Source organism: Mustela nivalis, assembly GCF_964662115.1.
Source record: "Mustela nivalis genome assembly, chromosome: 11".
Classification (NCBI taxonomy): domain Eukaryota; kingdom Metazoa; phylum Chordata; class Mammalia; order Carnivora; family Mustelidae; genus Mustela; species Mustela nivalis.
In genome coordinates, this window is record NC_139030.1 from 8193896 (window position 1) to 8216005 (window position 22110).

The window sequence follows — 22110 nt, forward strand, 5'->3', positions numbered from 1 at the left end:
TAATTTAGAATTAAATGCATTTTGTTTTATATTGAGATAATTATCATGACAATTATTTTTTGAGTATATGCTATAAATGCCATGTACTGTTCTAGGCATCTGGGTACTTATAGTCAAATATCTGCCTCTATAGAGTTTATATTCTGGTAAGGGAGGGGAGAAGAGACAGGTTAATTAAATAAAATATACAGTATGCTAAATAGTGATAGAGAAATACCAACTAGGAAAGTGGAATGAGGTAGTTTTGAGAAGAGGTGAAGCTTCTGGTAAAGGGGCCAGATTCAGCCTCAGATGTCTGCCCTAGAATGACTGAAATTGTTGATTTAGTCAAACCAGAAGATCAAAAGGAAGTAAGGAGAAGGTAAGCTGAAGCAACACTTTGAGAATTCTGTTGATACTGTTTCTGTAGCACTCTTCAGGGAAGCAGGTACGGGAGAAAGTAATTCAAGAAATCCCTTCGAGTTTTGAAGGCAATAAAATAGAAACATTGGCAAAACAAGTCAAAAACTTGTGTTTAAAATTGTAACCCGGTTTCATTTTCTTAAGAGTCCTGGCCTTCCACCTGGGATTCTAGTTCAGTTGCAGAAAGCTGCATTGAATTTAGAACCAAGTTTGATGGGGAAATATATGCAATCCTGAAATACATAACTAAGTAGGATGATGTAGGAAGAAGGTCACAGAGGACACTGAACCTAAAGAAGAGCCATTCTTTAAGGTAGTGTAACAGAAACACAGATATTTGAAAGTTATTCATAGGGAAATGCAAAATTCATGGTAGAAACATCCCAAAATGTCTAGGAGTTCTGGGCTACACATTTAAAATCAGGTAAGAAAGAAAGAGTTCATTCTAAGAAGAGCACAACCACCTTGAGAGAACTCCAAGTATCTGTGGTGCTCCATGCACAGCCAGAAAGCCCATGTTGAGCCACCAAAATGGAGACCAACAGCAAAGCTCACCTCAGAAGGCCAAGTACCTGGGTGTAATTAAGTAAGGTGAGGATGCCAAGCTACTAGCACAGCTCCTGTCACCCCTTCCCATCTCTCAAATTCCTTTGTGTCAATAACTGGGCAGAAGAAAAGTCACTCCCTGTCCTCCTACAACCCTGAGGAAAGTAACAGATCCTGTGCTCCTGCTGTGGAGGCTGAGGTGGGAGGACTCACACCCTCAGAGGCAGTGCCCCCTATCCAGCATTTTCTAGTGTGAATGCCTGCTGCTGACTTTATTCCTGTTCCAAAAGTAGAGGGAGGACCCACGATCTGAGACACAGTCTGGTCTGAAACTTCCTTTGGAAGTAACTGCTCCCACATTTTCCCTCCTGTCAGTTCTTTGTTTATACCTAAAGAAATCAGCCCTTTGAATAAATCAATGTTTGTCTTCATTGTTTTGGGTTTGTGTTAATTGAAAGCAGAGGCAGAGATATATTAAAAACTGAATTAGCAATATCTAAAAAGGATATATAGAGATCTTAATTTTATATGTCATGACATAACACCATAATAATCATATACTATTATCATAATATCATGCCATTGATTATATGTATGCATATTTATATATAAATATTTCTCATGGGCAGTTTGGGTATATTTAGAATGCAAGGTTGGTTTAATACTCAAAAATTAATCAGTGGAATGAAGTATATTAACAAAATGAAAATATCTTCTTGAATGCAGAAAAAGCACTTGACAATTATATACCTATATATATATATATATAGAGAGAGAGAGAGAGACAAAATATTGCCTGTATTAAAGGAAATAAATTATCTGATAAAAGGAATCTACAAATAAGTGTAAATAGACATCATATTTACTGATGAAATTTTGAAAGCTATTATTTTTAGCTGAGAAATTAACAGATTGTCCATTGTTCACTTCTACTGAACATTGTACTAAAGGACCTATCCAATGCAGTACAGCAAAAGAATGATTTAAACAGGGGTGCCTGGGTGGCTCAGTGGGTTAAAGCCTCTGCCTTCGGCTCAGGTCATGATCCTAGGGTTCTGGGATCGAACCCCACGTTGGGCTCTCTGCTCGGCAGGGAGCCTGCTTTCCTCTCTCTCTGCGCCTGCCTCTCTGCCTACTTGTGATCTCTGTCAAATAAATAAGTAAAATCTTAAAAAAAAAAAAGAATCATTTAAACATTAAGATCATAAAGGAAAATATATAACTGCCATTAATCATATATGCTATAATTATATACACAGAAAATATGTATCCATAGATGAAGGATTAGGACTGATGAAGTTAGCAAGGCTGATGGATGCAAGATCAACTTACTAAAATACATCTACTTCCATGTGCTGGCAACAAATAGTTAGGAGATTATATTTAAAAACTAGATATAATTTATAATAGCCTCAAAAATATAAAATGACAAAGAATAAAACTAACAAAAAAGTTCACTGTTCTATGTAGAAAGCTCTACTATTAAAAGAAATATACAATAAGACTGGATAAATGAAGCAAGGTAGACAAGCCAAACTCATTGGCTCATGATTGAATATTGTAAAGATGTCAGCTATTCCCAAACTGGTGTTTTGATTCAGGGTAATCCTGACCAATATTGCAATTGAATTTTTTTGGAACTTAACAAGTTGATTCTAAAATTTATATAGTAATTTAAAACAAAGACATGAAGGGCTAATGGTACTCTAATGAAGTGGGAGGACTTGTTCTTTCATCTATCAAAAGTTATTATAACTATAGTAATTAGGACCATGTAATATTGGCTCAAGGTTAGACAAATAGACCAGCAGAATAGAATAAAAAATAGACTGATATGTGTAGACAATTGATTTAAAGCCAAGGTGACACAGTAGAGCTATGGAAACATGAGGGTCTTTTCAATGATTCTGGGACAACTGGAAAAAAAAAATAGAAAATGTGACCTTACTCCACTCACCCACAAAAATACAGTCCAGGAGAATCACAGATAGAAATGTGAAGGGTAAAACATAAAGCTTGTAGATAAACTATCTTATGATTTCTTAAATAAGATACATGATGCTATAAAGAAAAACACTGCTGAACTAAATCATTGAAAGTATGAATATCTGTTTGAACTTAATTAAAAGAGTGAACGAAAAAAAAAAATAGGATGGGGGGAGATATTTCTGACACATGATAGACCAAGAGCTTCTACCTAGAATATACATAGAATTCCCATGGGGGGAAAAAAAGGAAAGGAAAACTTATATTATCCAATAGAATAATGGGCAGAAGCCTTGAACAGACCTAGTAGGTCATTTACCTAGCAATGGGGTATACAGTGCTTCTTCTAATTCAATTTATTAAATGAAGTCTGTTTTCTGGGTTTTTTGTTTTTTTTTTTTTTTGCCTTTGTGTAATGTGAGAAACATAACACCTGTACAAGAAAGTACTCAAAAAACTTTAAGGATTTTATTATTCATTTATTTGAGAAAGAGAGACAGACAGCTCAAGTTTGGAGGGTGGTGGTGCAGAGGGAGAGGGAGATGGAGAGTAGACTCCCAGCTGAGCAGAAAGTCCAGCACCTGTCTTTCCTATGACCCTGAGGTCATGAACTGAACTGAAGGCAGATGCTTAACTAACTGGGCCACCCAGGCACTCCATACACAAAAAAACTTTAAAAACTCAGATTTCTCATACACTACAATTCATTGTATGAATATAATAATTCATTTTTTACTTTTGATTTGTTTTGGAGTGTTTCCAGTTTTTGATACTGTGAATAATACTATGATCATTCTTGTGTATGTTTCTTGGTATAAATTGTGCATGCCTTTCTGGGGGATGGGTAAGCACATTTCAAATTTCATTATGTAATAGAAAACTGGTTTCCAAAGTGTCTGTATAAATTTACATTCCTAATGGCAGTATAACACCTGATATTATTGGTCTTGATAGTGTGAGGATTTAAAAAATTTTATATCTATTGTCAGTTGTGTATGCAATCTTCTTTAGTGAATTTTTCCCTAATTACTTTGGAAATTAATGAACTATAGTGACAAATAACAACTTAAAAGAATCTCAAAAGAAAGTAATATGGAGCAAAAGACGCCAAATACAAAATGTTTCTATTTATACAGTTAAAAATGTCTGGTGCTTAAGGATGCTCTCTGCAGAGATAAAACTATAAAAACAAACAAACAAACATGAAAATGATTATACAATAGTAGGGGAGGCTTTTAGGAAGAGGGAGGAGGTGGCAGGGGGGTCCACTCAGGGTCTTTTGGGTGGCAGCAATATATTTTTTTTCTTGTTATAAATGAATGAATACTACACAGGAGATCACTTTGTAATATATTTTAAGCCAAGCACCTCTATTTTGTAAAGAAGGATGATCTCTAATTTGTCTTCTTTAAGAGTGTGACAAGCTGGCTAGGCTAACATGGGTTCTTTGAGCAAGGCAGGTGGTCAGAACATCTCATATATGGAATTTGGAAGCTTCTAATCAGAAGAGAACAATGTTTTATGTTTGAGACAGAGCCCTGGATCTGATCTGAACATCAGGCAGTGGTATATAGTGAACTCATGGAAAATACTAGGAGCTAGAATGGGAAGTCAATGTCTTTGAGAACTAGGGAACATAATATCAAGGAATGACAAACCAAAAGAAGTGAATTGGAAGGTAATCCTTATGGATATTAAAGAAGCCATTCAGCGTCAGGCATCAGTTTGTTCTTTTCACTTGACAACTGGGCAAGCCAGGTTCATGTACAAAAACCTGAATGGAAGAGAAATGTGCTCCGTTAGCCCTCAAAACGTTTAAATTTCTTAAGGAAGACACGTCAGATACTATTATTATATTATAGCAGCACATATTCCAGCAAACTCCAGTAGGTAGGATTCTGAGGTTCAGTGAGCAAAAATCACTGAAGATGTTGTCACCCATCAAGAATGTCTCTGGGGACGGTACAGAAGTGGGAGGGGCCTGAACAATACCATAGCAGTGGGTGTGCTGTCTACACGCCAATGAACAGACAGACAAAGGCTGTTGACTCAGAGCTCTGGATTTGGAGAAATTGAGAAGTCAGAAATGAAAGCTGTTACTTGGAAGGGAGACTGATGCTATGATTAATGTGGATAAAGGCCAGAAAGAAGACAATGTGGTGTTAACAGAAATTTTTATGACACCCCCGATATATCATCTGCCCAGGGCCTCGGAGACTTGAACACTCAGTATTTCTGACCATGGCTGCCGTTCTGGTTTTGTTTTAGGCATTTTGTAATCTCTTCATGAGGGCTGTTTCCAGGTATCCAAACCACTCATGGCGCATGAGGTGAAAATGATATGAGGGTCTCAGAGAGATCAATAATTTTATGTTCCATGGATTGTCAAATATACACTTAACGGACTCCTACTTGTCAACAGACAGGCGATATGGAGCCTGGGGACAATGTCAGAATCAGTCGCTACAGGCAGAAAATGGAGGAGACCCCAAACCCCCAACCCACAGCCAGAAAAAGACTCTGGTTTATCTGCAATCACAGTCACTACATATAATTTTACTCTAAGATATGCTGTGATGCTTTAGCCTGTTTTCATAATGGGCTTTCAGCAGTCCCAGAAATCTACATTCACTTTAAACTCTCAATACTTCCCTTCTTCTTTTTTTCTTTTCTTTCTGTTCTTCCTTTGCTCTCTGTGGCCTTTCCCAAGTGTGTATGGAATTTGCCCAAATTTCATTTCATTTTTTGATTGTGTGCCAGCTAGATAATAACAGGCATCTGATCAAGGGTTTAGTTAAGTGCTCTATCCAGCAGTATTTATGCTACATAAATTATTCATACAGTACCACCCTGGACAAATTGCACTTTGATTATACAGTCATTTTTCAGTCCATTCATTTACCAGACAAGTAGAGATCGTGGGAGATCAGAGGAGCCACACGTGTGAATGGATAATGAACTTGGGTCCTTCACCCCCTCCGTGTCCCCAGCTCCCCTTTCTGGTGGTGAGCTCTTTATCAAGGGCCTTTGTGAAGATCAAATGAGGTAATAGATGAAGAGTTCTTTGAATGGTAAATGTACTGAATAAATAGAGACAGTTGTCCTTGGGAATTAAGCTCTTAAAGTGGAATGCCTTAAGGTCACAGAGATCTGCCTTTGAATGCCAACTACTTGTGTGACCCTGGGGAGCAAACTCAGCTGTCTGTGACTCAGTTACATTGTCTGTAAAGTGAGAATACCAATCGCCATCTCTCAGGATGTGTGGAAGGAAGAAATGGAGTCACGTATGGGAAATGCTAGCACTGTGCCATGCGGATGGCAGGTATTCAAAAAGCAGTTCTCTCTTCCCTATAGCTCTTTGATGGCGTGGCTCATTTGGCAGCACCATGAATGTATTAGCTTTTTGTTTGTTTTTCTTTAATGTGCATGTGTGTTTGGCTGCCCATTTGATTCCAAGTTCCCAAAGACAACAAAGTTCTTTATTGTCTTAACCTCCCCGCTCCCAGGGCCAAAGAGGGTGCCAACAATATGCATGTGGATTCACTGATGGTAGGAGCCCCCAGAGAGCTTCACAAGTGCAATCTCTATTCAGCACATTACCTATCCTTGAATATCGTCCACTCCTAAATAGGAAGCCCTGTGCTTAGCTCCAAGGAGGAAGTCCACGCATATGTACAGCTGATTTAATGGGAAGATGACGCAAATAGGAATCCAGATGCTTCCACTGAGCTGACAGAAAGACCATCAAAACCTGGAGAGATGTCCTGCACACAACTGGACCTACTGAAGCAAGCAAACAACAAAATCCTGATTCCTACCTCTCCGTGTATTCAGCATCCAGAATATAATCTGTAATAGTGTTCTTGAGTACTTATTATAATTTCATGGAATTAAGCAATAAAAGTTAGAACCATTAGTAAAGCAGTCTGTCTTGTACCTAAATTACTTACACAGTTGAGTACATGCCTTTAATAGCCCACTGCAAAATAAAAACCTGGGTCCTTTTTAAAAAAAAATAAACAGAAAACGGGGCCATTAAAAGTGCTAAAATACATATACATTTATTTTCCTTTCTTCCTAGTGTCTTTGACCTGTTACAGTGGTTGTTTTGTTTGCTTTGCTTTGTTTTGTTTTGCTTTGCTTAGTTTTGTTTTGTTTTTATTTAATGTCACACTCTGCCAGGCAAAGGGATACTTGCTGGGTGAATACAGACTCTCGCAGGTGCTGGTAGGCTCACCAGCTGTCCTCCTGCCAGCTGTCTAACGGATAAACCATGACCAGGCCTTAGTGAGAAAGTGGGTGTTCCCTTCCCAAGGGACGGCATGCCAATTAATGGCAAGTAGGCAGCCCCTAGGCGACTGGGAAGTCTGTTCCAGAACATGGTTGGGATCTGCAGTAGGACTGAGTAAGAGGTTTGCCTACATTGAGTAAGAGGCACCTGACTAATGTGCCTTTGTGTTACTCACCTGGCACAGGGTTAGCTCTGTCATGCCCTACCTTGAGATGCTGTGAAATGTGTGTTTATTCCTAACTCTCTCCATGTGTGCACCCAGGTCTTGCCATGAGTGGAGGGTGGCAGCTGTCCCTAGGTGGGTGCCAGAAGTGGGAGGCTGGAGCATCAGTGGGTGGGGAAGTTGGCAGCTCAAAATCCATCTGGGAGCCAAGGTTCTAAGCCCCCAACACGTGCTTCTTTGTCCCACTGGACATTACTCACAAAGTACAAATTCAAAGGTAAAATTATTAATAATTTCGAGGGTGCCGAAATAGAAACCCCTCTGTGCATACTCATGATGCTGGTCCTGATGACCTTGTATTGGTATGTTTCCTAGGATTGTCTAAGCTTTCTGCCAAGATGTAAGTTTTACTCAATACAGTTCTCGAAAATTCTGATTTTGTGCTTTTAATGTGATGGGAACTTGGTAATAATCTGGTTTGTTAGACTTGTGGGGACATAAAGAGGACATGGGCTGAAGCAAGAGGCTAAGGAAATCTCCTGTGATACACATGCATGAGCTTTATGATCTCAACTTGAAAACACATTTTCTGATTACTTTTTGGTTTCTGAAATGTATTAAGGAAATTGCTATTATATCGGTACTGAAAAGGTAGTTCACCACTGCGGGATTTCCACAAACTTGTGTGTGACTTAAAGCAGCATGCTCTGTGGCAGATGAACTGGTTTTAATATCATCTAAAGGATCAAATTTGGGAATCATTTATTTTGAACATATTAAAAATTACCCATGTGCTTCTAATGTGCATATGACAAAGTGAAGACGGCATTTCCTCTTCTTTTCCGAGAAATGACATGAAAACATTAAGAAGCAATAGTATAAGAAACACAAATTATGGGGGCACCTGGGTGGCTCTGTTAGTTGAGCCACATGGAGTCTGTTTGGGACTCTCTCTCCCTCTATCCCGCCCCCCACTCACACATTCTCTAAATAAATAAATAAACAAAAAATATTAAAAAAAAAAAAAGAAAAGAAAAGAAATACAAGCCATGTAACAAACCCTAACATTACAGAGAGAGATGTAAGGAGAAAGTTCAGAAGGGCAAAAGTATTAGAAGGTGAGAGGAAGTCATTCTTTACAGACTGTTGTTAAACACCAAAACTTCAAATAATAAAGTAATAAGTATATTCAATGTTATAAATGTAAACACTGAGAAAGAGCACATAATACGCTAAGATCAGGTGGTGACCGGTGAGTATGAGTTAGAGGAAAAGTTAATTTAATCAGATCATAACCAGTGGTTTTCCTTCAATGAAAGAGAGGATGAAGGATACTAGATACAACCGTTGCTCTATAGTTAACTAGTAGAGCAAATATATTAGGATTTCAAATTACTCAAAATGAATACCCACTCTGCACCTGCACAGGGCATCATGCATGCATACATACACACAGACACAAACAGATGTGCCAATAAAACTAAGTCAAGGGGTGCCTCAGTGGTTTAAGTGTTTGCCTCCAGCTCAGGTTGTGTTCCTGGGGTCCTGAGATAAAGCCCTGTGCCTGGCTCCCTGTTTAGTAGAAAGCCTGCTTCTCCCCCTTACCCTTCTCCCCCTCTCATTTTCTTTCCCTCTCTCTCAAATAAATAAAATATTAAAATAAGCAAATAAACAAACAAATACATAAATAAATAAAACAAAGCCAAGAACTTACAGAGTACTTGGAGAAATGTTTTTCTAAAGCTACATGGAATAAAAGTGTATGGAAAATATTTGAGGAACTAACAATATTTCTAACATGCAATAAATTCTATATAGCTAAACTCACCTATTAAATGAAAAAAAGACATTCCAAGATTGGACAGAAGCAAATCCCAATTTTATGTTGTATAGGAGAGACACACCTATAGTAAATAATTTAGAGTTTAGAAATAAGATAATAAGCAAAGTGAGCTGGATTGTACTGAGCCAATTTTGTTAATCCAAGAAATGATATTTGTCCAGATTTCCTTTTCCTATATGACTCTCTGTGTCAGAAGGGTGATTTCAGGGGGATTTGGCAGGTGTACTGGAAGGCGTCCCCTGTAAGGTCTTCATGGTTGGACATAAAGACAGATGGTTGGGCTCACTTGTCCTCACTGCCCTCCACTCCAGAGCCAGCTACTCCCCACAGCTGGCCCTGTTAACTCTCAGTGGTCCCCAGCATATCACCAGAGGCTGGCTGTGGACCCACAGAGGTGCTCACTCCAAGAGGCCACCTCCTCCTATTTTTCCTGAGCTCCCATTTCAGCCCCCCTTTAGCAACTGAACGTGACGTCTCCTCAGAAGGGTCTGAAAGTCTCCACAGTTTTCTACTCTGTGTTTCATGATGGTTGGTCCAACAGGACAACTTCTGACCTGACCCTCCCACTGCCACCTGCTGTCCCTCACTTCTCCAGCTTCTCTTACATTTGTGTAGGCCTAATTCTTATAACAGGAAGATGTATCAAGAAAAAGAAGTAAAAGTCTGTGGGAAAATACACAGAAACAAACTGATAGTAGAATATGATTCCCGTCTTTCATTTCATGAAAGATCAAGTTGGCCAAAAGAAGTAGATAGATGGCTGAAATAATATAATTTAAAAGCTGGTATAGTACATCTATTTAACTTCTGTAACCTGATAACTGTCAGTAAATATTTTTTTCAGATGATCCATAGAACATTCCAAATAAATGACCATGAGGAAACTCTCAATATGTTTTCAAACAGAAATAATTCAGACCATATTCTCTAATCACAATGAGGCAAAACTGGAATCAATACAAAAGCTAGGAAATCAATTAACTTCTCCACTGGGAAAATGAATAACAACAAGAACAAACAGCAAAAGACAATGTGCTAAAACAACTCTCATGTTAAAGGGTGAATGGTAAATACTAAAAAATGCTGAATATTTAGAAAATGACAATCATGAACACCAAACACATTAATATTTAAAGAATTTATATAAAGCTGATAGAAGATGCCAATTAATTAGACCAAGATACCATTTTTTCTTTAATTAGGCTTGAATAGATCAAAAGATTAATAAAACTATTTTGACAAGAGTGTTTGGAAAAAACCAGTCTTTTAATTGCTGATTGGACTGTATATATTGGTCCAAATTCTCTAGAGGACAATTTGACACTATCTCTAAAAATAGCAAGTGTTCGTATGTTTTGACTCAGCAGCCCCCACTTCTAGAAATTCCTTATACATGTGCTCAAACATTTGCAAACTGTGGAATGCGTGGAGTTATTTCCTGTGATACTGTTTTTAATGGCAGTGATTAGTCATAACCTAAACTGCTATTTGTGAAAGACGGGTTAAAGAAGCAATCATATACCACACAAGGTAATTTTCTACATCCTAACAAAGAATGAAGAAGTTCTATATGCGCTGATCTGAAGGGATCACAGAGATAGGTTGTTAAGTGATAAAAGCAAGATGCAAAACATTTCTCCTTATGCCAGTATGTGTGAAAACATCTATATATGTTTGAATGCTTGTAGAGTATCTCCAAGCCATACACAGTAGACTATAAATGAGTTGCTTCCAGGGAGGGGACCTAGTTTTACACTTGATCTTAGCCAAAAGGCCAAGAAGCAATGGCGACCCAGTTTTGTCGGACATAGGTTTGTCAGGAGACTTTTATCTACCTATCTTCATACACATTTTTAACAGTGTTTGACGTGATTGTATTAATTTCTCCAAAGATAAGTAAAAATGAGGACAATAGCAACTGTACTCCCAACAAAATAAAGCGACCAGTCTGATAAGCAACAACTATGTTTTGTTTTGTTCTGGTTTTTTACGCATTTTTGTTTTTGTTTTGCCTTATTTTTTTTACTGAGAAAATCATAGACTAGAATTCATATCAGGTTCAGGAAACCGAATATAACTTCTAAAGCCTTTCTTATTTATACCAAGTATCAGACCCTCCACGGGATGGTATGAAGACCATCCACAGCCCAGGCAACCTCTGTATCAAAGCTCAGCAGCTGCTTCATTGCTTGTGGATCCTCCTCCGCTCCAATGATTCCAAAATACCCACCTGTTGGCAAATGTGCATGCATCCTTGAATCCACGGCCCCCTCACTGTACTGCTTGCACATGGACTCTCATATTCACTCCCACCATGCCTATTTCTGAGTGTTGCCATCCTGCTGATGCTGAAAGCCGGTTCATACTCATTCTCCACCCTCCCCTGATTTTTTCAAAGTTTTTATTTATTTATTTATTTGAGAGGGAGAGACCTCAGGAGCAGCGGGGCGAGGGATAGAGGGAGAAAGAGCAGCAGACTTCCTGCTGAGCAGTTAGCCTGAAGAGGGACTCAATCGCAGGACCCTGGGATTGTGACCTAAGCAGAAGGCAGACCCTTAACTAATTGAGCCACCCAGGCACTCTGCCTCCCCTGATTTGTACATCTGACACTCTTCCTGCTTCCAGAAAACTCCTGCCACTCCTCTTCAATGCAGGGTACTTTTCATGTTTAGCCATTTATATGCATATCTCATTTCTCTGTCCAGTTTCTAAATCTCTTCGGTGGGAGGAGAAATTTTGTTAAAATTTGTCACTGTGACTAATGGGCTTTCCTATACTAAGTGGAGTTGTAATTACCATTCTTTTATTTATTTTTTAACAGCCTTCTGAAGCTATAATTGATATGCAAAACTGAACATATTTGAGATGGTCTTTGATGAGTTTGAATCTACACAATTTAATAAATTTTATGAGAATAAAGGAGCAAATGAGTATGCATATATTTATATATTTTTTCTCTTCAGTTAAGGTTGATGATGATGACAATGGTAAAATTATAGCTACTCCCTCCTTAACCAAATGAAATACTTCTAGCCTTATCTTTTTTTTTTAATTTACCTTGAAACTGCAATTAATCCAGGCATTCACAAGTGCTTTCCACAGCTATAAAAGCAATAAAAACCAAACTTTTCCATTGTTTCCCCACACGAGGCCTCAACTTCACACAATAATATAAAAATATTCTTATACGGGCATTCCCTTAAAACTGTGCCAAGCACTGAGCTAGACCCTGGGATGACAGAAGATAAAAACTTATTCTCTGGAAGGAGCTATGAGTCTGTGGGAGGGAAGAAGCAGATGTACAGTAACAACTGAGCATAAGCAATGCTAGTGTGGTGAAGGGTTAAAAACATGGTTTAGAAATACCTTGTGATCTCAGAGAGATTCATCAGCAAGTAAAATCAAAGTAATATTTTTTTTTTTCTCATCCCCATTCTCTAAGTATAGCACAGAAAATAATGCCACATGTGTGGTTCAGTAATGTTACTGGGATCACCAAGAGAGAGAAATACTTTGGAAGGAAAGAGGACAAATTTTATTTGAGAATGTTTTATTTGGGAGCTTTGTAGGGATACCTGGGTGACTCAGTCAGTTAAGCATCTGATGCTTGGTTTCTGCTCAGGTCATGACCTCACAGTTTTGGATGAAGCCCCAGTTTAGGCTCTGGGCTCAGTGCAGAGTCTGTTTCAGATTCTCTCACCTTCTCCCTCCTACTCACCCTCTTTCTTTGACAAATAAATAAATAAATAAATAACCTTTACAAAAAGATTTTATTTATTCATTTGAGAGAGAGAGAGAGCACAAGCAGGGGGAGTGGCAGGCAGAGAGAGAAATAGACTTTCCACTGAGCAGGGAGTCCAATATGGGACTTGATCCCAGGACCCTGAGATCAAGACCTGAGCCAAAGGCAGATGCTTAACTAACTGAGCCACCCAGATGTCCCTAAATAAAATCTTAAAAAAAAAATAAAGTGGGAGATTTTGAGATTACCTAAGTGGAAGTACCCATGGGCAGGGGAACCAGCCCAAAGGGAATCAGGACATGGACTTGGGAGCTAAAGCAATGACTAGGAGCTCCCCCAAAGTAATTATGTAGAATGCCAAGAGTAAGGCCCAGGTTCCAACGTCAATAAAACACCTTGATAAAACCTATGGCTGTGAAATGACTTGAAGATATGATGGATAGGAAGTAAACAAAGAGGGTGAGGCACCATGGAAGCCAAACGGAAAATTAAGTAGCATTAATAATGCTACTTCTCACAGAGTAGGCATTTTTGCCAAGAATTATGTTATATGATGCTTTATAACTTCCCCCCATTTTAGAGCTTTAAAAAAATAGATGTTAACAAGGCTAGGAAACTTATCTCAGATGTTAATATTAGTTTAGCCCTATCTCACTGTAAAGTATTAGAGGCCTCAAAATCAAATATAGTTAGGACAGAAAAATTACCATTAGGCTGGACAATGTGAAAACTGTAGCTATCTTGGTTAGAAAAGCAAAAACAAAACAAAAACAAAACAAAAAAAAAACTCTTTTTTTAACTTTTTTTCTCACCATAGCACATACCCTCCCCAATGTCCATCAACCAGCCACCCCAAACTTCCTACCCCCCTCTCCTCCAGTAACCCTCAGTTTGTTTCCTGAGATTAAGAGTCTCTTATGGAAAAAAAAAAAAAAAAACCCAAAAACTTTTAAGAAAATGGGAGCAATTGAAATAGAATGGCTAAATCACACAACCGAGAAAGGTAGGCCATGTACTACTTCCCAGAGAATTGAGAAAGATCCACCATGTGTTCAACGCGTCTATGAGTGGAATGGACAAGTGCACCTCTCTAGAGGAGTGAGTGGAAATTCAAAAAGTAGAAATAATAATCCTCTCAATGACACTTACTGACATCTAGAAGATGGGAAATGATCAACTGAATGAAACACGAGTGGATAATTGATGAATCTGTGTAAGAATTACATGGGGTTCATTATACTTTTATTTGCCTTAAAAATTAGGAAAAAAGTAAGATTGTCAATGGTGAGAACTGGGTCAAGAAGTCCAGCTATACAAAAAAATGGAGAAATAAGGTAGCTCGTAGGTAGAGGAGGATAACTGTCCAAGGAGGTGACAATCTATATTCTTTATATTTATTTCTATGGTTAACTAAATTTTTCTTCAATTTTACTGAGACATAATTGATATATATCACTGTAAAAATTTGAGGCCTACAGCATAATTACTGAACACACATATATTGCAAGAAGATTACCACAGCAACTATGTGAAAGGAAGTAAGTCAGACAGTGGAAGACAAACGCTGTATGATCTCACTTATATGTACAGTCTGAAAAAAGGTAACTTCACAGATTATATTTTAATAATATATAGCATGTATAATTATAATAATATGTAATAATTAAATTATATATAAATATATATACACACATACACAAAAGACAGTATGCTTATATCATATAAACATTTTAAGATGACAGACACCTGAAAATTTCTTTTTTGGGGGGGATTTCTTATATGTGGAGATATAAGTACCAGAAATAATAAAAGCTAATATTTATGGTGTACTTTGAATGTGCCAGGCACTTTTTCAATTGCTTTATCTGATTTATCTCATTTATCATTACAACAGCATTATGAAGTAGGTTAATATTTAAATCCAAATTCATAGATAATCAGTCCAGAGTTTAGAGAAGCTCAGGAAGTTTCCCAGGTTAAATTTCCCCCAGGGAATGGGGGTCCCTTTCCAGAGCACATTCTTGGCATTGAAGAGTGGGGCACGATCTCCATTGAGACAGAGACAGACTACTTGGCTTTCTCATGGTTCTAGGTCTGCTCTGTGACTTCTGTTGGTGTTACCATTCCAATGCAGCAGAAGAGTAACTGAACTGCACAGTCTGCTGGATTACCTGAGGGGTAGCCACAAAGCCAGTGGATGGGCAAACTGGGAATAAAGACCCTGGTCCCTCTGCTTGTTGTCCTGTGCTCTGTTCATCGGCTAAGTCAACCAGAGTCCAGTATATAATTATCCCGGGAGGATGATTTAAATTTCTTTATTTTATTATTCAGCAATTTTTGCCAGTAGTTTTGTATTTTCTTCATTTGTTTTATGTAGAAGTTTACTGACTTTTCATTTCCTTGAAAAGTGACCCAAGAGATTGGGATGAGTTTCTGTGCCTGTGGCATTGTTTTTAATATTTGCAAAAGAGAACTCAAAGGTCACTTCTAAAAAGTACAATGTATTTTGTTTCCTTGATATTTAATTCTGGCTTGGGTGGTGATGGATAAGATCTGGAAACCTCAGTGTTTATAAGGGGTTCAGTTTACGGGGAGGGTATGGTTGTCTTTAACACATGCAGTGGGTCCTGGGAGAGGTAAGCAAGCATTTCTGGAGCTGGTAGCGGTCTGCGGGGATATGTTGCCAGAGATCCCATTAGCTTCTGTGAGAGAGGAGGCATAAGGAAGCTATGCTTGATTTGAGACAGAACTACTGATCCATGTTAAATAAAGCACATGTCTAATACAACTGACCTAATTCTATTTGCAAAAAGGCCTCAAATAAGTGATCAATGTAGGGTGGCCATTTAAGTACTCCAAGATAACATTGACTTGCTGCTTCTGTCTTGGTTCAAATATCAGGGGTTTATTGGCACAGTCCCTAGGATTTCCCGTCCATGAGTCTGTAAGGGCTGGAGTGAGCAAATCACTGAATTAAATAAGCTTTCAAATTAAACTTTGGGCTCTATTCTATAATCAGAATAATACCTTACCCGAATTTGCTCTTTAACACGTGTACCCCCAAGTCAAGTCCTTTGTTAAAAAGGGAGCTATATTGCATGCTGGGGATTCCCCATGCAAATTCTGAATCCACCTCAAATACATCCTGCCTGTCTGGTGGCATCATCCTTTGTCTGCCCTTGTCTGGGATTCTGACATAGCTCAGAGTCAGCACCTCCTTGGAGGTCAACCCTGGTCAGACAGTGTAGGATTCCCATCATGGGTTTAATATTTGAAGTCAGACAATCTGAATTTGAACTTTGGAATCTGGTTCTCTCACAAACCAAATTTTAATGTTACTTAATTTCTCTTGGTTTTCTCATTTAATAAATCAAAACAGTACCTGTTTTAACTGTAAAGCAGTTAAAACCATCAATGTCGTAGTAAGTGATCAGAAATATTAGCTATGACGATTTTCATTTTCACGAGGAATATCATTGATGTGACCCATCTCAGGGCTCTCTTACCTTCCTACTACTGTGATTTAGGCTTGGCCGAGTCCTACAGGCCCACCCCTTTCTCGCTAAGCCATGGGTGATAAGAAAAGAATACCTAAAGTCTTTCAAAAACTGCCTTCCTATTCTGTGTGTCAGCGCCATTGAGTCTCATGAGTCGTGATTCTTCTGCTCAGTTTCCCAAACTGTCATCTCACTTGGGGGAAAAAAGGCAGGGTAATGCAGTGTACTAACCTGGGAACCAATGCCAGACTCTAAATGGTGCTAGGTTTGAGCCCTTCCTGTTTCTATCACTTCCTTATTATATGTTTTGCTTATTAGATGCAATTTTGAATTGCATCTTTGATTGTTCTTTGATTTCCCTGAGCTTATGTTTCTTCATCTGTAAAGTTGGCTTGGTAATGCCACATTCATGAGGCTCTGTTGAGATTAGAGCTGGAATCAAAGTACCATACCCGGGTTTCATACATAATTCAGTCCCTTTCGGATACTTAACATATGTTGGGTGCTGTGTGAGATGCTAGGACACAAAAGTGGTTACAGCAGATTCGCCCTCAAGGATCCTGCTATGTGGTTAATGACAGAAACAAACTGACGAGGTCCTTCTAAGTAAATATTCAGACGTATGTGAGGACTTGGTGCTCTAGAGGCCAGAAGCAAAAGATCTCACCTCCAAGCTGTATGCCCAGAGGAGACTTCCTGCATTGGATTATAGTTGAATTGAGGCTGAGGTGTTCAGGCATAAAGACCATGAAGGTCTTTTCAAGCAAAAAAGAGCATAAATAATGCCTTCAAACATAAGGGTGCAGTGGAAGCAGTGAACCCCATGTTCTTATTAGAGCTCATAGCATGAGGAGGGACAAAGTGGAAGATGAGTCTGAAAAAGTAAGCTGGTTCTTGAGGGCTGCACTAGGACCTGAGGCTTTACTCATAGGTCGACACTGAGAGTCATAGGAATTAGTTAATACATGGTAGATGGTATTATTATTACTTTTGCTAATGGGGCACTGTCCTCGGACCAATGTTGCTGACACAGGATTGATTCCCTTGCACATGTGAAATCTTTGCCATTGGGCTGCTGACATTTTACACCCCTTCCTGACTTTTCCCAATGGAATAAAATCAATTTGTGTAGAGTACTAAGCCATTCTTCAAGCTGACATCTTGCTAGATGTTTTTTTTTTCCCCTCCCAATTCTAACCTGTCCTAGGCACAGATAAAGTCATGGAGCACAGACCTCTAAGGTAGAATAGTCTTAATATGTATCCCAACCCTCACACTTCTTAGCTTTGACTCTGGACAAGCACTTTTTTTTTTTTTTTTTTTTTTTTTAACTTGTGCTTTAGTTTCTTCATCTATAAAACGGGAATACAAAGAGTATATCACTTCTTGGAGCTGTTGTGAGAGTTAAATGACTCAATACACAGAATAGCATTAGGACCATCTCTAGGATGTGGTAAATAGCCAGTAAATTTAATTACTATTAATGGTCTAAATTATGTAGATCCTCCTCCACTACCCAGTTTTGGCATACATGATTTAGTAAAGGTTATCTCTTATGTTCTTTGGGTAAAACACATAGAAAATGGGGGGAAAGACCTGATCATTCACTGAAGGGTGATATGTGTTGAATCCTACTGGCACAGTAAGACAACCCAGGCTCTGGTGTTGCCAGAATGTCTTTAAACGGGAGCTTGACTAAAAGGTGAGGGTGGGAGAATATAAGAGAAGAAGGCACTTGCTTTTAATCTGTGTTTGCAAAACATACATGCTGTTTCACTTTGTGTGCTTATTTGGTTGCTCATACAATCATGACATTGGTGGACTGAAGAAGACACCTGTCTTTGTCATTAGAGGATGAAGAAGTCAAGAGGAGGGGGTGGTTAGAAGCAAAGGTATCACGGTGCAGATGGAACCAGCTCTGATATCTGCTGATTGTGAAACCTCAGGCAGTTACTCTTTTCCTCTGTAATCCTTAATTTTTTCATCTGGAGAATGGGGCTGATGTGTTTATCTTATAAGTTTGTTTTAAAGTTTGAATAAAATAATAAAAATAAAATAAAATGTAAAATAAATAAGGACTGTAAAGTGTTTACCACAGTGACTATCATGTACTGGGCTTTCAATACAAGCTGACAAAACCAAAAATAAACAAGAGAAAAAAAAAGGTGTACATGAATATGAAAAAAAAAATGACAAGTTAAAAAAATAACCCTAGACATATAATTTTATTCTCAATGGAAGACAGCAGAAGAGTGATTCATTCATGACTTGTTTGGAAACAATGAACCCAGTATTTAAATATTTTCAGGCATTTTCCTGTGGATAAAGGGACGTTGAGATTTGCCCTCATCCTTGCAGGAAGCTCACATTTCAGCGAAAGACCAGACAGCTAAATGGACAGTTGTACTGCAGCATTTAAAGGTAGGATTGTGGAGAGGGGGGCAATCAGTATACACCTGGTTGATTGGTCTTGTAGCCCTCAATGGGTTCATTTACCCTGTAATATTCCATAATCCCACATAGATCCCTACTGAGCCCACCATCTTTTTGGTGGGCAATGTCAATCCTCAAGGAATGACCATCAGAGATTGTCCCCACATTTCACTCCCAAATTGGCCCTTCATTCTGCACCACCTTGCTCTAGGTCTTACGTACACCTAGAACCACGTAATCTTTGGTACTGCCATTATTTCCTATGGTGCCTTTGACAATTTAGAAAAAGAGCATCTCCTCAACATACTATGCCTCCACATATTTGAAATGTTTTATAATATACTGATTAAAAAAAAATAACGTAAGGTTTGGAGCCATCTGCAAGAACACTGTTGTAATAAATGGACTAATGTATCCTGTATCTGATGCGGGGAATGCCCCCTCAGCTGAGGCTTATTACACAGTGCTCAACTAACACCACCATACCAACAGCCTTGGTAGATATTACTATTCCTATTATCAGAGGGAAATAGTGTTTGGCTAGATGAATAGAATTGTCCCAAATCATATGAATTTGGACAATGACAGAGCAGACCTTAAACTCACATAGACCTGACTCAAAGTTCATGCTCTCTCTGTTCTCTGAAATGCCAACAGCCCAGAGCACTCCTTCCCTCTGCGGGCCACTTCTGCCACTCTCTGCATGGGAGGTACACTTTGAGTTTTCAGTTTAGAGCATCCCCTCTAATAACTCCCCAACCTTCCCTATTTCATTGTACAGAAACAATTCCAATTCATTAGGCATTCCTTCTCTTTAGTCTGTGTTTCAAAACTCATTCAACATTTATCTACACCAAACTGTATTTGCCATCCATCAGTTAGTTCCCTGCTAGCTTGAGGTGCACAAATGAGCAAATTTCTCCTCCATCAGAATGCTCTGTACCTCATTATTTGATGTTCTCCATAATTTAGTAGCATCTGCAAATTTCCAAGCTTGGTTTTGAACACTGGAGCTGTGATATCAGTAATACAAATCATGTACAATAATGCTGAGTTGAAATAAACATCTTTATTTTCACCCCCATTGAGCTGGCATGTAAATGCAATGCGATTATTATTGTGGTCCATATCCTATGAGGTATTTCCCTTATCTTATACCAGAATATGGAGATTAGAGAGCGTGTGAAAATAAGAAGTCTACACTAGACATTTAGAAAGATGAAATAACAACTATGGCTTTGTTGTGCTTTGTCTTTTACAATGTCAAATGTTCTTTAATTTTTAATGTGACTCTGGGTGCACATTTTCCCTAAAAGGAAAAGATCCCATCTTCTCCTCCACTAACCTGAACATCTACTGTCTAATCATTCATATTCAGGCATTCACAGAGAATCATCAAGCATTCATCTGATACCAAATCAGTACTGAGCTGCTGACGCTGAAATAATCATCACTCCTTCAAAATGCAAGCCAAAATTCTATAGTGAGTAATCATAATAGGTACCATTTATTGAACACTGATCACGTGCTAGCCTCGACTAGAGGCGTCACATCTACTTACTTCTCCTTACCACATGCCTTAAGGTAACTATTATTATTTCTCCTGTCACAGATAAGGACATGGAGGAAGAGAAAGGTCAAGGTATTTGCCAAAATCTCACAGCAAGAATACACCGGAATAAGATTTGAACACGGGTTTGCCTAATACCACAGGCCACGGTCTGCCCTACCCTCCCCCCAAAAAAAGAAAAAAATCAACCTCTTATGTGATAATAATTATGAAATTAAAAAAAAAAAAAAGAAGATCTTGTAAAATCCAGCTATTTGCATAATCTGGATTTGTGCTGTGCTAAAAGCCTCCTTCCCTAATCCTATTCCCACTTGCTGACAAGGATTATGTTAGCAAGAGATGATGCCCTTTGTTCTATGAGTGGAAATAAATTTGCACTGCAAATATCCTGGAATGTCATGAAAGACTGTTGGAGTACCAGGTGTTTAATGGGAACAGAAGGATACTGACTACACAAAGAGGTGAGCTCATGTTGTTGAAACAGTAAGTGAAAGTCAAGTTCCCATGTTCACTACTTTGATAGGGGGGATAATTAAATGTACAAGCCTGAAAATACTTCAATGAACAGTGCTCTCTATAATTTTAGATAGGATCACAAATGCTTGTCTGTTTGCCACTATATTCCAAGAGCCCCAAATGTGCTCACTAAATATCCACTGAAGGAATGACTGTCTTCCCTAATTACCATCCCCAGCCTGTTTGCACAGCATAACTTTAGGTGTAGGTCTTCGAGAAACTGCAAGATATCCAGATGGAGAAGGTAAAATAAGGACTACGGTTCTGAGAAGGAGCAGATGGGATAAAGCAATGCCTGGAAAATGAGAACCTAGAGGATAGACGGGCTCCGAACGGTTAGTACCTTGGTTTAGGATGAGGGATTATGCATGTAGTTAGCTTGAGAAAGCAGAGCAAAGAAGGAATGAGCAAATGTCCCCCAAGAAGGAAGCAGGCCGGGGAAAGAGGAGGAAACTGTGTGTATGTGAGGCCAGAAACTCAGGAGGAACAGCTCCGATGGTTCCAGATGAGCCGTCAGGCATTGCCAACTTATACAGGTCTTCATTTCACCAAACAACAAGATGATTGGCAGTCACCAGACTAGGTGAAAACTTCAGGAAATGTTGTCTTGAAATACTGCACACCCTCAGCCAGATTGGGAAAGGGTGGACATCAGAGCAGAGTGGACAAGAAATCCAGTAGCATTAGGAACCTACTGTGTGCAGAGCGTTTGGTAATTTGAATGAAAACAATGAGTGGCAGTGACGCCTCTGCCCCTGATAAGAAATGTTTTGATGAGGAAGGCTTGGCCTGGCCCAGATTTTATTATCCTTCTTCCTCCACTTTAAAGCTGGTCTTTTTGACGAGGTCTGGCTCCTCAAATCTTCAGAACAGAAGGACAGAGGGACAGGCTTAGGTAACAGGGCCAAAGGGGTGGGCGTATGCTCTTGTGGCCACCACCTGCCCCACCTTCCTTCTCATTATCTCAGACTTCACAGCTGCAGCGAAGCTAAAGGTCAGAGGGCAGGGCGGTCTACTCTCTGTGGCTGTCAGACCTGTAAGTTGGAAATCTGACATTGGTATCTGTAAAGAGCTTAGAAAATCAGGCTTCTTAAAATGCTATTCCAAGTATAAGAATCCTC

At 38.9% G+C, this 22110-nt stretch overlaps 1 protein-coding gene and 1 long non-coding RNA gene across 3 annotated transcripts in view; one reads left to right on the forward strand and one right to left on the reverse strand.

The window, feature by feature from the left end:
* Positions 1-22110, reverse strand: part of CNTNAP5 (contactin associated protein family member 5) — an 825196-nt gene that overhangs the window by 742056 nt on the left and 61030 nt on the right. The gene's annotated exons all lie outside the window — the stretch shown is intronic.
* LOC309844481 lies at positions 4478-6848 on the forward strand. Its single transcript, XR_014300730.1, has 2 exons — positions 4478-6256; positions 6566-6848. It is a non-coding gene; the product is annotated as an uncharacterized lncRNA (long non-coding RNA).